The 12,304-nt window shown below is 53.1% G+C and overlaps 1 long non-coding RNA gene across 1 annotated transcript in view; it reads left to right on the top strand.

The window, feature by feature from the left end:
- The first annotated feature begins 850 nt into the window (after positions 1–850).
- Positions 851–12,304, top strand: part of LOC144164048 (uncharacterized) — a 198,921-nt gene continuing 187,467 nt past the window's right edge. Inside the window, exon 1 of the long non-coding RNA XR_013321019.1 lies at positions 851–954. This is a non-coding gene — a long non-coding RNA (uncharacterized LOC144164048). The remainder of the gene's footprint in view (positions 955–12,304) is intronic.

The following is a 12,304-nucleotide window of genomic DNA, read 5'->3' as shown; positions in this document are numbered from 1 at the left end:
GACACAAAGTGGCGTACCTAGCACCTCTGGCAGCACCAAAGTAGCTACGAAAGGCACGGGGTTCTTTTGATAAGTGCAAAAATGTTGCTACCTATTTTTCATGCTTTGTGTCACTAGGCACAGATACCACATTGTTTCCAAATGCTGGTTAAATTTGTAAAAATCAAGAAAGAGAACAATAAATTTTACTTCTTCGAGAGAACGGACAAATATTTTATGAGAGACACAGATACCTCAACTGTTTGAAGATTATTTCTTACTGCACAACACTTTAGTCGATAATCTGTGGGGGATAAGCTCGTCCTACTGAAAAATGTTTTCCCATGCGATTCACCTACCGGTAAATATCCCATCACACGTTTTTTCGCAACTCCAACCTTCATTGTGCGAAACGAATGCGTGGTGTAATTGCTGTTCGAACAGTGTAGAAGAATTCGTAAGTACACCATGGGACCAATGGAAACAAGGGCCGCGACAATAATGTCGCCAGAGATAGAGAAAGCCTTCGGGCCAAGCAGAAAATTGAAGCCGCCGCGAGTTTGCCAAATACCTTTGAATCTTCCAAAAAACATTCCTAGGAATAAACAAGCGAAGTAAATATTCTTTTAAAAACAGGGCTTCACTTTAAAAATGGGAGAAATGTCATTGTTTGCGTTTGATAAGAAATGGTAAATTTATACGGCGGAACATAATAGCACGACTCCGCTTAGAGATGCTGTTGATTAGCCTCTACAAGTTCCGCAACAAATGTCAAGGGTGATATTTGCACGTCACTGGTTCTTCATATTAAAAAGAACCTATGTTTTCTGGCACTTGTATCTGTTCTCTCTTGACGACAGGTGGTGCGGTATGGAAGCCTTCAAAATTGTAATTTTCTCTGTGCTCATCGGTTGTAACGGCGTTTTGGGGGACGGCGCGCTCTACAGATATGATGACTTGAAAGACGCGTGGAAGGTAGGTACACTTTTTTCATGCACGGTTAAATTCGGTCGAATTCGCTGTTCACTACACGGTTTGGAGGTCCAATTATTGCTCGACCTCCAAAAAAGTGATGCCCAGTAGAGTACCCGGAACCGCGTAAGGTTTACAAAATAACAATTAATTGCCTTATTATAATTGCAGAAGCTTGTTTCCACTTAAATTTCCACAGCACTCTTGAGCGATGCGCGAACGGGCCAGCAACTGCGTAAATTGTGAAGGAAATAAGAAATGATCAAATTACCTCGCCACTCCGCACCGGCGAAAATGAATGGGCAGCGAAACATTTTTGCGCCCAACACACAGGGGACAGAACTTAGGTGAAAGGTGCAAGGCACTTTCATTATTCCCTTATAATTCCCTTGTCATCAGCCAATGCATGCGTCATATATGTTCCATTCCTAAACGGAGACATATAGACACACACACATACACACACACAGGCGCACACACACGCACACGCACACGCACGCACGCACGCACGCACGCGCGCACGCACGCACGCACGCACGCACGCACGCTCGCACGCGCACACACACACACACACACACACACACACACACACACACACACACACACACACACACACACACACACACACACTTCTTTCCCTTTCTTGAACGGCTCTTGAGAAAGGTGCCTAATAAAGTAAACTAACCCAATCCAAATGCATGCCTAATGATCGGACACAAGGTTGAGGTTTAAAATATTTTTAACGGACTTCGACTTTGTCCGTTACCAGATTCTAATACCACATGCATCGGGTCATTCGTTTTCACACACCTTGCGCTTGGTTCCATTATCAGGCGATCACTAAGTAGAGCACTGCGTACTACATGCATCTGAACAGCACGAGCATATGCATTCAATTTCATTTACTATTTCACTCTACGTTCTATCACCGTCACACTGTAGGGGAGCTTTTTGGCAACGAAGCTAGCAGCGATGTCAGGTATGTTTGGCGTTGAGCTTCTTTGTAAACTGGCTGTTACTTATTGTGGAATTTGTTTCGATCATAGATGCCATAAACAGCGTATCATAACCACATAGGCTTCGCTCAAGGTTTTTCTCGGAACATGAACTTTATAGTCCAGGATTCGCCCACGGTTATATCTTCCCAATAGGGTAATATGACTGTCTACAAGGGCGCCGCGCAGTCACCCTGAAACCAGTTAGACACAGGCCTGCCGCCTAGCCAAGCTGCAGGTAGTGTGGAAATTGTTGTGATAACAGAGTCTCTGTGTATTAAGCTTGGCTTTCATTTCTTGAGCGGAACGGTACATGAACGATAGCCTGCAGTAGTACACATATATCAACCGCACGCAAGCCCAGCGCGCTCAGCTCCAAGCTCAGTTGTAGCCTTCTAAGACTGCAGGTGATGATGGCTCGCGCCACTCTCGTTTCGTGTTTTCGTTAGCCTACAAATGAAAATGTGGAAGCAACGTTAGCTTTTAAATGTACTAGCCTGCACGTTATCATGAAATAGGTGCTTTTTACAGATTAGTCCTTTTTGAAGATAGATTTGCGAAATTGATAAACAAAATAGTGATCGATAGTTCGAATACTGACTTTTTTTGCAAATAAAAATACCAGGAAAGAAGCAACTTGCATTAGCTACTTTTTTCTCGTGTAAGATGATCTGAATAACATTTATTGAGATGGGAAAGCCAGATCGCCGTAGTTGGGAAAGGACATGAGATGGAGCGGGAATGATTTGGGCTTTTTCGAAGTCATGCGTAATATTTTGGGTGGAGAGTGTAGGTCCCCTGTCACACTACATTTAAAAAAACATCTTGAGCATGTAAAACATTAGAGTTGTAAGAGGTGGGGGTGAAGCGAAAGGAGGTGATCTCGGAAGCACAGCAGGCGGCAAAAAAAAATGGCAAGAATATGCAAAACCGGTTAGCGGAAACTTACGGGTTTCTGGTCAGAGAAAGTTTTTTCGTGACAATGAGGGAAATACCGCTATGCTGAACAGCCCGAGCGAACCATTTCTGCAGTGTGTTCTATGTATTGGCATCATTAATGATCGTCCTGTTAACAAAGGAAAACATGCAGGTAAATCTGCGCTGTCTTTTTATGAAGACGCTTTCGGCAAGAATGTTTAGCCTAATCACGTTAAAGACGCGGATGTGCGTCTGGACCGTTGGCAAGATGAGGATCAATCAAGGGTAGAACAGCCTGAACGCTCCCTCGCGCTATATTATTGCAAGGTTTCCAGTTACGCCGATACGTCCAGTCCTTGTGTATTTGTTTTTTTTTCTTTTTTCTTCGGGTACTTGTGCGCCACGTGGCTCCTGCCGTGCCACATGAATTTTATATCTGCATCACCATGTTCCCACCTGCATGGTCCTCCGTGACCGCAGTATACTGTAAACAAATAAATAAATAAATAAAAATTATGAGCAGCTTGATTTCCTACCTTCTCGAGTCATAGGCCGCGGCATCCAGGCAAGAGACGTGCCTTGTGTTCCGGCCCCGTAGGTTTACCATTACTTGGATATGATCAACGGTAAGGTAATCAGAGCAAGCTCTATAGTATTCCCTGATTTCGGCACAGCATTAAGCAAGGAATTGCACTCCGGTTGCTGGATGTGCACAAGCCACGTACAGGTCAAGTCATCTAGGCTCCCATGAGATTAAGAAGCTAAGCTTTGAGAGGCCATGGGGAATGGTGGCTATAGTACGAGTTTTACTAAGATCTTGGCGTTTTTCAAAATGCTATCCCAAGGCGATAGCGTTGTCTAGTAGGCTGTGGTCTAGCAATATGTCAGCATCATTTGTAAGCACTCTGGCATGCACCGTCAGGGATTATCTGGTGGGGAATGATGCTAGCTCGAGGGAAAGCTGATTGTCGTGAGGAAACCATGGTTTCTAGAGGCCAAGAAGGAGGAGAAGACGATGACATAGGTTTGATTGGGCACGTTTAATCCACGCATGCAGAAACAGTAGCACCCTGGATAGTGAGCGTATACGAAGGAGTTGATTGTGTTTTCAGATCTGTTTAAGAAGGTCTGACAAAGGGGCAGAGGGCCAACTTGCTATAGCGCGGAGTTCATAGAGTGCCGAGAGAGGCTTGTGATTGTCCCCGGGGACGCGCGATATTGGATTCATAGTTGCTTTATGTGACCCATATGGCGGTCATATGCAGCGGCGCCACAGAAAATGTGACCAAGGGGGACTGCACGTGTGAGGGCGAGGTCGACATCCTGACTAGCTCAACCGTACGTAATAAATATTGATGTCCTGTTGCATGGGAGTAGAACACGGGAATTGCGCTGCTAAAAGAGTGTGTGATGAGAATTGTAAATAATTACCCTGCATTGTTACCTCTGACTCGTGGGACAGTTGTCCAATGCTTATGGTAGGTGGCATGCCGTCTGTCCCGGTGGCATTCCCTGGGTCGCCGAGCCACACTGGTTTTCAAGGATGTCGCTGGCCAGGACTTCTGCACCTCTGTACTGGATGTTGCTGCATCCAGGGCAGTGGGGCGGCGGATTGGAGAGTTCATTTGGAGTCCTCTGAAATGTGCAGCATCTACTTTTGTTGGCGTATGGTGGGATGGTAGGTATCTTCTTGACGTAAGTTTGCAGCAGAATAGTTTCTCCAGCGTTGATATATATAATTGTGGTGCACGGCAGGCTGGTTAGTGTGTGTCAGGTTGGGAACGGCCACGGGCAGTAGAGAGAGAAAGAAAATCACTTTATTGTGAAATAAATATCCTGCGGAGGTGGGTTCAAGTGCGACGCAGGGCACCCCCACCCCGACTATACTGTCGTCCTCGCGACGATGCCTCGGCCCGGGCTTCCGCGCGGGCGGCGCCACAAAGGTCTCTGGGGGTCACCCCCCGTTCCCCTCGCCTGCGCCTCCCTGCGCTTCTGCCGGCCGAGAGCCGCCTCGAGCCGCTGGATTGTCCTTCGCTGTGTTTCGTACTCGTGAGAGTTGATCGAGTCCGTGGCTTCCTGGGGCAGACTCTCGTCATACCCCCGCGCACTGTGTTCCGCACAACCCCACAGCAAGTGGGCCACCGTCGCATTCGCACACGCACACTCACTACACTTTGCGTCCACGTATACCTCGGGACACACGTATCGCGCCAACACCGGAGTCAGTACCGAGTCGGTCTGCAATTGTCTATACAGGACGGCTTCGGCTCGGGTGAGCCTCGGGTGCGGCGGCGGCCGCTCCCTCCTGCCGAGCCTGTACCACTGCAGGATTTCTCCACCGTTGAGTAGAGGTTCTTGCTCCGTTGCCTCTTCACCCTCCGTGCGTGAGACGCGGGGTGGCGCCGCGCGACCGGAAAGTTCACGCGCGACGGCGTCCGCAGTCTCGTTGCGGTTCGGGTACGCTCCCGTCGCGGTCCCCGAGTGCGCCGGGAACCACCGGACGTAAGTGACCTGCTCGCACGTGCCCGCCGCACGGGCACCACCAGCTATCTTCGCGGCCTGCGCGCACACCGCGTTCTTCGCATATCCCGATATGGCTGTCCTAGAGTCACTCAAGGTCGTGGTACATTCCGGATCCGCCAGCGCCAGCGCGATCGCGACCTCTTCCGCCTGCGCGGCGGTCGAGACCCTCACGCTGCAGGCGCTGCGCGTCTCTCCGGTCCTGGCCGACACCGCTACGGTCACGTACGTGTTCGGGCGGTCCGGGCACCTCGCCGCGTCCACGTAAGTGGCCCCGGCGTCGTCGTTGTAGATCTCGGCCAGCGCCTTGGCCCTGGCCGCCCGCCGTTCTCGGTTGCTGTCGGGGTGTACGTTCCGCGGCAGCGGCAGCACCCGCACTCTTTTACGCACCTCCTCCGGCAGGCCGTTCTTCTCCTGTAGTCTTCTGCTCTGACCCAGGCCCAAGCTTTTCAGGATATTTCTTCCGGTCCGCGTGGTCTGCAGTCTTTCCAGCTGAGACGCTCGCTGGGACTCCCCGATCTCCTCTAGCGTGTTGTGGACGCCCAGCTCCAGCAGCTTCTGCGTGCTGGCGCTGTTCAGGAGCCCCAGCGCCGCCTTGTACGTCTTGCGGATCGCCGCGTTGATGCGGTCCCTCTCGTTGCGCTTCCACGGGTGAAAGGCGCCCACGTAGGCAACGTGGCTCGTGGCGAAGGACCGCACCAACCGCAACAGGCTCTCCTCCTTCATGCCGTTGTATCTGTTGGCCACCCGCTTGATCAGTTTGGTGGCCATTCCCATCTTTGTGATTACTCTCTCCACCGTGGCTCCGTTGCCGCCGTTCGCCTCCAGCAGCATCCCGAGCACTCGCAGCTTGCTGACTCTGGGGATCTCCGTCCCATCGCACGTGAACAACATGATCTTACTCGCCTCTTCCTCGGCTCTCTTGCGGTACCTGCCCGGCGGTGGAATCACCAGCAACTCGGACTTTTGCGGGGAGCACTTTAGTCCTCGGACTTTTGCGGGGAGCACTTTTGCGGGGAGCACTTCGATCGCCGCTATCGCCTCCTGCAGCGAACTCTCGATGTGGCCGTCGCTCCCCCCGGGGACCCACAGCGTAATGTCGTCTGCATATATCGTGTGTCGAACCTGCGGGATCTCCGAGAGGCGTTTGGCCACACCGATCATCACCAGGTTGAACAGCACCGGCGAGATCACCGCTCCCTGGGGGGTACCCACGCTGCCCAGCTCTCTCTCCGGCAGCTCCAGGTCCCCCGCTTGTAGTTCCACCGTCCGGTGCGACAGAAAGTCGCGGATGTAGTCGTGGGACCTCTTGCCCAGACCCAGTTCCGAAACCTGCGCCAATATGGCCGAGTGCCTGACTTTATCGAAAGCACTCTGCAGGTCCAGGCCCAGCACGGCTCTGTTGTCCTGCGACGTTGTCGGACGCTCTAGTATCTCGTGCGGCAGTTGTATCATTGCGTCCTGCGTGCTGAGCCTCTCTCGGAACCCTAGCATCGAGTCCGGGTAGAGGCCCTTCTCTTCCAGATACCGCTGCCATCTGTTGTTCAACACGTGCTCCAGGACTTTCCCGACGCACGACGTGAGGGAAATCGGCCGCATGTTCTCGATACCGGGCGGCTAACCCGGCTTGGGTATCAGTATTGTCTTGGCCGCCTTCCACTGCCTCGGCAGTCTTCCCTCGCGCCAGCATCGGTTGAAATACCCCGTCAGCGCTTCTGTCGGCCCGTCGCCCAGGTTTCGCAGGGCTTTATTGGTGATTCCGTCGGGGCCCGCCGCGGACTTGCAGTTGAGGTTCTGCAGCGCCGCGCGGACCTCCCACTCCTCAATGTCGCGGTCCAGGTCCGGGTTGCTCGGGCCTCTGTAGTCGCCGTGGCTCTCGCTGGGAGTGGTAGGGAGATATTTATCGTTGAGCCGTTTACACGTCTCTTCCTTCCCCAACTTCTTCGTCGCGCAGTGCATGATCTGGGCGAGTCGGTGCTGCTGGTAACTCTTGCTGTTGGTATCGTCCAGCAAGTGCCTCAGTAGTTTCCATGTGCGGCTCTGGTGGAGCTGCCCGTCCGCCTCTCTGCAGATGGCGTGCCACTGCTGGGTGCACAGCTGGCGACTGTATCGCTCTATCTCCCTGCCGATCTCGGCGGCCTTCTTCCTGAGATTCCTGTTGTTTCTGTTCTTACGCCAGCGCCTCTGCAGGGCCTGTCTGGCCTCTATCAGGTGCGCCAGGCGGCTGTCCATTTTCTGTACTTCTTCGTCGGTCTCCAGCTCCGTGGTCGCTCCCTTGATCTTGCGCTTCAGGGCGTCCGACCAGCTCTCGATGTCTGCGATTTCCTCGCCGAGCTCCTCGCTCTCCTCTCGGAAGCGATCCCAGTTGGTGAGCTTGTGTTTGCGCTTGCCCCTGCCGACCTCGTCTGCCGACGCCGGCAGGTCCAGCTCGATTATGAAGTGGTCGCTCCCGAGGTTCTGCCCCGTGTTCTTCCATGCCACCCCGCCTCTGGCCCCCTTCCTCTTGCGGACGAAGGACAGGTCCAGGCTGGTGTCGTGGGTTATCGACGTGCCGATGCGTGTGGGTGCCGCTTCGTCCGAATACAGGACGAAACCGGCCTCCTCCGCCGCCTCGAGCAGGGCCTTCCCCTTCGCCGTCGTGCGGCTGTACCCGAGCTCCTTGTGTGCGGCGTTAAAATCGCCGAACATCGCTACCGTGTCTCTGCCAGCGAGCTTCAGCATCTTATGCATGGCCGTCTTGAACTTCTGCTGCCTGTGGCCCGGGTTGCTGTATACGTTGAGAAAGTACACCGACTCCTTTTTCTTTTTTCCGATCACTACTTCGGTCGCGCAGTACTCGATGGCGCTGCGCCCGAGGAGGTCGTCGTGCTTGACGAACGTTATCCCCTTCCTGACGAACGTGCACACGCCCTGCGCCTCTCCCTTGCCTCTTTCTCTGGCGCTGGGAGGGCTGGCGTGCGCCCGGTAGCCCGGGAGGGACGGCGCGTTCTCGGCGTGGGTTTCCTGGACGAGGATCACGTCCGGGGGTCTCTCCAAACTCTTGATGTACTGCTGCAACACCGCCCGCCGACACTGGAACCCGTTCGCGTTCCAGTGCCACACTCTCAGGCTCGCTTTCGTTCGTGATTTACTGGCCATGGTTCGGTGTTGGTTGGTTCGCTTGTACGTACTGCCCCGGTGTGACCTCGTCTCCACCCAGCATCCTGTGAAGGTACTCCTGTATCTTATCGAGTCTCGCATTCACGTTCGCCTCGAAAGCGTCCATCCGCTTTTCCAGCCTGCTGATGCGTCCGGCGCACCTCCTTAGGCGTAGCTCCCAGCTCACGAGCCTCTGCTTCTGCGCCCCTTGTATTCCTTCTTCCCCGCAAGGCGGGTCCTGATCTTCGTCCATCTCGGTTTCCGTTTCGACCGCGTCGCTCTGACCTTCGCGCTTCTGCAGCGCCTTCATCTTCGTCGGAGGCTCCGCCTCTTCTTCGTTTTGCGCCGGCCTCGCCGGCTGCTGCGGCCGACGCTCCTCGGATCTTGTCATCGCTCCGCCACGTGGCTCCTGTTCTCTTCCAGAACTTTCTAGTAACTTTATCGCCCGCTCGAGGTTTTGGCTGAGGCTCGCGTTTTCCGCTTTCAGCGCGGCTACCTGCTCTTGCAGTCTGTCGACTCTTTCGTCACGAGGTTGCAACATCTCTCTCCGCTGCCGCGGTGACCTCGAACGCCTCCTTCCTTTCGGTGCGCCGGCTATCTCCGCCCACATCACGTGCTCGCGCGACTGTGACGTGCTCTCGACGGCCTATCGCCGCTCTTCCCGCGCGTTTTCCTGGCCGCCGATTGGCTCCTGTCGTGGGCGCCTCGGCTTGCCGACCTGTTGCGGGGTCGTTGCTCCCGCTTCTTGCTGCCGCTGCGACCTCGCTGCTGCAGGAGCGGCGGGAATTCCCTCTCGCTTCTAGAAATTTCTTTCCTTGCTGACGAGGCATCTTTCGTCTGCTGGCGGCTCCACTGCCGCCGCCGCACCAAGTATGGCGTCTTGAAGCGGTTGCTGCAGCTTGCCGCCCCTGTCGGGTGAGCACCCCCGCACAATTTGCAGCGCGGTTTGCACGTTTCTGCGTGGTTCTCGCTCGGATTTTGCTTTCCGCACGCGAAACACACGTTCTTTTCGGGTTGCGGGCACACGTCCTGTCTGTGCCCCACTCCGCCGCAGCACTTGCAAGCTTCGCGGTGTTGCCTATACAGACTGCACCTAACGAGCACGGATCCGTATTTCACCGTCGTCGGCACTTTCTCGCCCTGAAAGAGCACGACGATTGCCGACGATTTTCCGATCCTTCGGGCGTCTATCGCCGCTGGATTGTAATCGTTCACGATGTTCTCTATTATTTCTTCCTGCGTGTCCTCCGTGGAGATGTTGCGAATCACGCCTTTTACCGTGCCGTTCGGCGCCGCCTGATAGGCATACACTTCGTACTCGCGGCTGCCGATCGTTAGAGCCTCGATTCTCGCGTATTTCGAGATTCTCTCCTCTGCGGGAGTGCTCACGATTATGATGTTTTGGGCCACGTTGAGGCACACCGTGTCTTGCATGGCCGTCTCTCTTGCGATGCCCGTGGCCACCATAATTGCGGTCGCCAACTCGGTCGGTCTGACCTTCCCTACCTGCAGTCCCCCTCTTGGTCTGATGATAATTTTGTGCTCTTCGCGGGGGATGCTGTTGGGCATTCTCGCCGCTCTCGACATGCTTGCATTCACCTTCTTCACGAATTTCTCCTTCGATTGTAGAGACGCGTTCGCCTTTGCGGCGGGCTTACCGGTCGCGGTGGAGATCGCGGAGCCTCCGCTCGTCGCTGCTGTGGCTTCCTCCGCTGGGTCGTCCACCCCGCATGGTCGCCCGGTGAGAGCTCCTCGCCCGGCACCACCACGGCCGTCCGACCTCCGCTGCGGTCCAATTGTACTTGCATTTCCTCGTCCCGCTCTCCGCAGGCCTCCATGGTAGCTTCCTCGCTGAATCCCGTCGATGCGGGCTCCCCTCCGGTCGACATCGGCTCGAGCGCCGTCGCCGACGGCCCGGCCTGGCCGTACTCGTACTAGGCCTAAGTTAGGCTTAGCTGAGCGGCCACGCCGCAAACATGAAAAGGGCCGTAAAATTCGGAAATTCGCAAGAACTCACCGAATCTTTGTTATTGCCAGGTCCGCTGAGCGAAGCCTAACACACTGGTGAAAAATGGGCACTGTGGGACCAATTAGTCCGCAATTATGGCTCATTAACTGCGGAGCCGATGTAACACACGTCCGCTCGCTCCGGCTGCTCGCAGCGCCCCCACGGGCAGTAGAGGTTGCTTCTCGAATACTATACAAAATCGAGCCCCGCTGGTTACACGATTTTTGCATGTAAGAGGTTTATCCGCACGTTGAGTATTCCGCTAGTATCGGAACTACGCTTGCTGAAGTATGAAGTTTCTGGATGTTCCGGGAAAGCGCTTGCGAATCGTTGATCACGGTGACCTGTTCTTGAGTTCTGCTTTTGTGGTGCAAGCAAGTTGCTACTGCTGCCTGTTCAGATTGTCAGTTTTTGAGTATTGACCGTTGTCAAGAATAATGGTGTGATGCATTCTTTGTCAGACATATTGCATGTACTTGATTGGCTCTTGCTGTGAGTTTTACAGCCTGGTTGTATCTTTTTTTTTGTGGTTGTAGGCTCCATAGTCCTTGGTCTTGGATTCACCTTGGTGCCTGTGGTAAAATGGGTGCGCGTGGCGTTGGGTGGTTTGGATCATTGTGTGTTCCCTGAAGGATAGGCTGATACGTTGTCTTAGTTTTTGAGAAACCACACTCTGCCGGTAGCCTAAATGGTACAGTGTAGCTCTGCCGGGCTTGTAACCTTAAGGTGACACAGAAGTGGAATTGTCAAACTTCGGGTTTTGTTTGCATTGCATAGAGTGCCTCAAATAAACGCACTTGCCATCATTTACCCGGCAGATAAAGGAGTATTTAATTTCTAAACCCTGAAAGAAGAAAAATACCATTCATCCTTTGTGGGGGCCGCAACAGCTAGCAGCAGTGCCACGCGTTCAAGATGCGATATCATCCGATGATGGCAAAGATAAGACTTTTATTCAGTTTCGATTTGCCTTCTGTGAAACAACATATTTGGCATCCGACATTATCGTTGGCTGGTTTTTCTTGATATCTCAGCAATGAGATGCCTCGCTTCAGCGATGGTGTTGGCTGTATAATGATTCAAATAAGCTTGCCAGCACGGCGTAGCATCGTAACGATCACTAGCTCAGGCATACACACTGGATGAACCACCCCTCTGTCACCGGAGACGCCCAAATGCGACGTAATTTGCCCCCTCCTTTTGAGCTTGCCTGATTCGTTCCTCTGTCATTAGAGGAGTGCCCTCACAAAGACGAGAATTGCCTTACTCTGCACTGTGCCCGCAAGCTCTTGGTGCTTATATCAACACCCCTCCAGCGAGAACTTGCCAGGGCGTCAGTATCAGGCGGAACTCTTATTGCCAATTGTTTTTCTTGGAAAAATTGCGTTTACACTATAAAGTGGGGAATACCGTAAAGAAAATATTATCTCAAAACAAAAAAAAAACCAATTTACAAAATACACGGGGGCTGCTTGGGATTCTAACTCGAGAATTTTAAAACAATGCAAGCGCTGCTTCTGTCGACTGGGCCATACCCAAAACACTTCAGAGAGCGCAATATACAGAATTTATTGTATACACTCTTCATTTTAGTTACAGCATTCTCATAAGGTTAGATGACTTATTCTTGAATAGGCTTGGTACAGTAAGCGTCCCCCAAACTCCCACAAATAACTCAGTTTTAGCGATGGCATTCCATATGCAGAAAAGAAATCGCAAATGTGTGGTCGCAGTGCTAACCATTGTGCTAGTTCACCCAGCGTAAACAGTGCTT

This window comes from Haemaphysalis longicornis, unplaced genomic scaffold (genome assembly GCF_048455015.1).
Source record: "Haemaphysalis longicornis isolate Haplotype H1 unplaced genomic scaffold, Haemaphysalis longicornis Haplotype H1 scaffold_13, whole genome shotgun sequence".
NCBI classification, from domain to species: domain Eukaryota; kingdom Metazoa; phylum Arthropoda; class Arachnida; order Ixodida; family Ixodidae; genus Haemaphysalis; species Haemaphysalis longicornis.
This window is presented reverse-complemented; position numbering and strand designations above follow the sequence as displayed.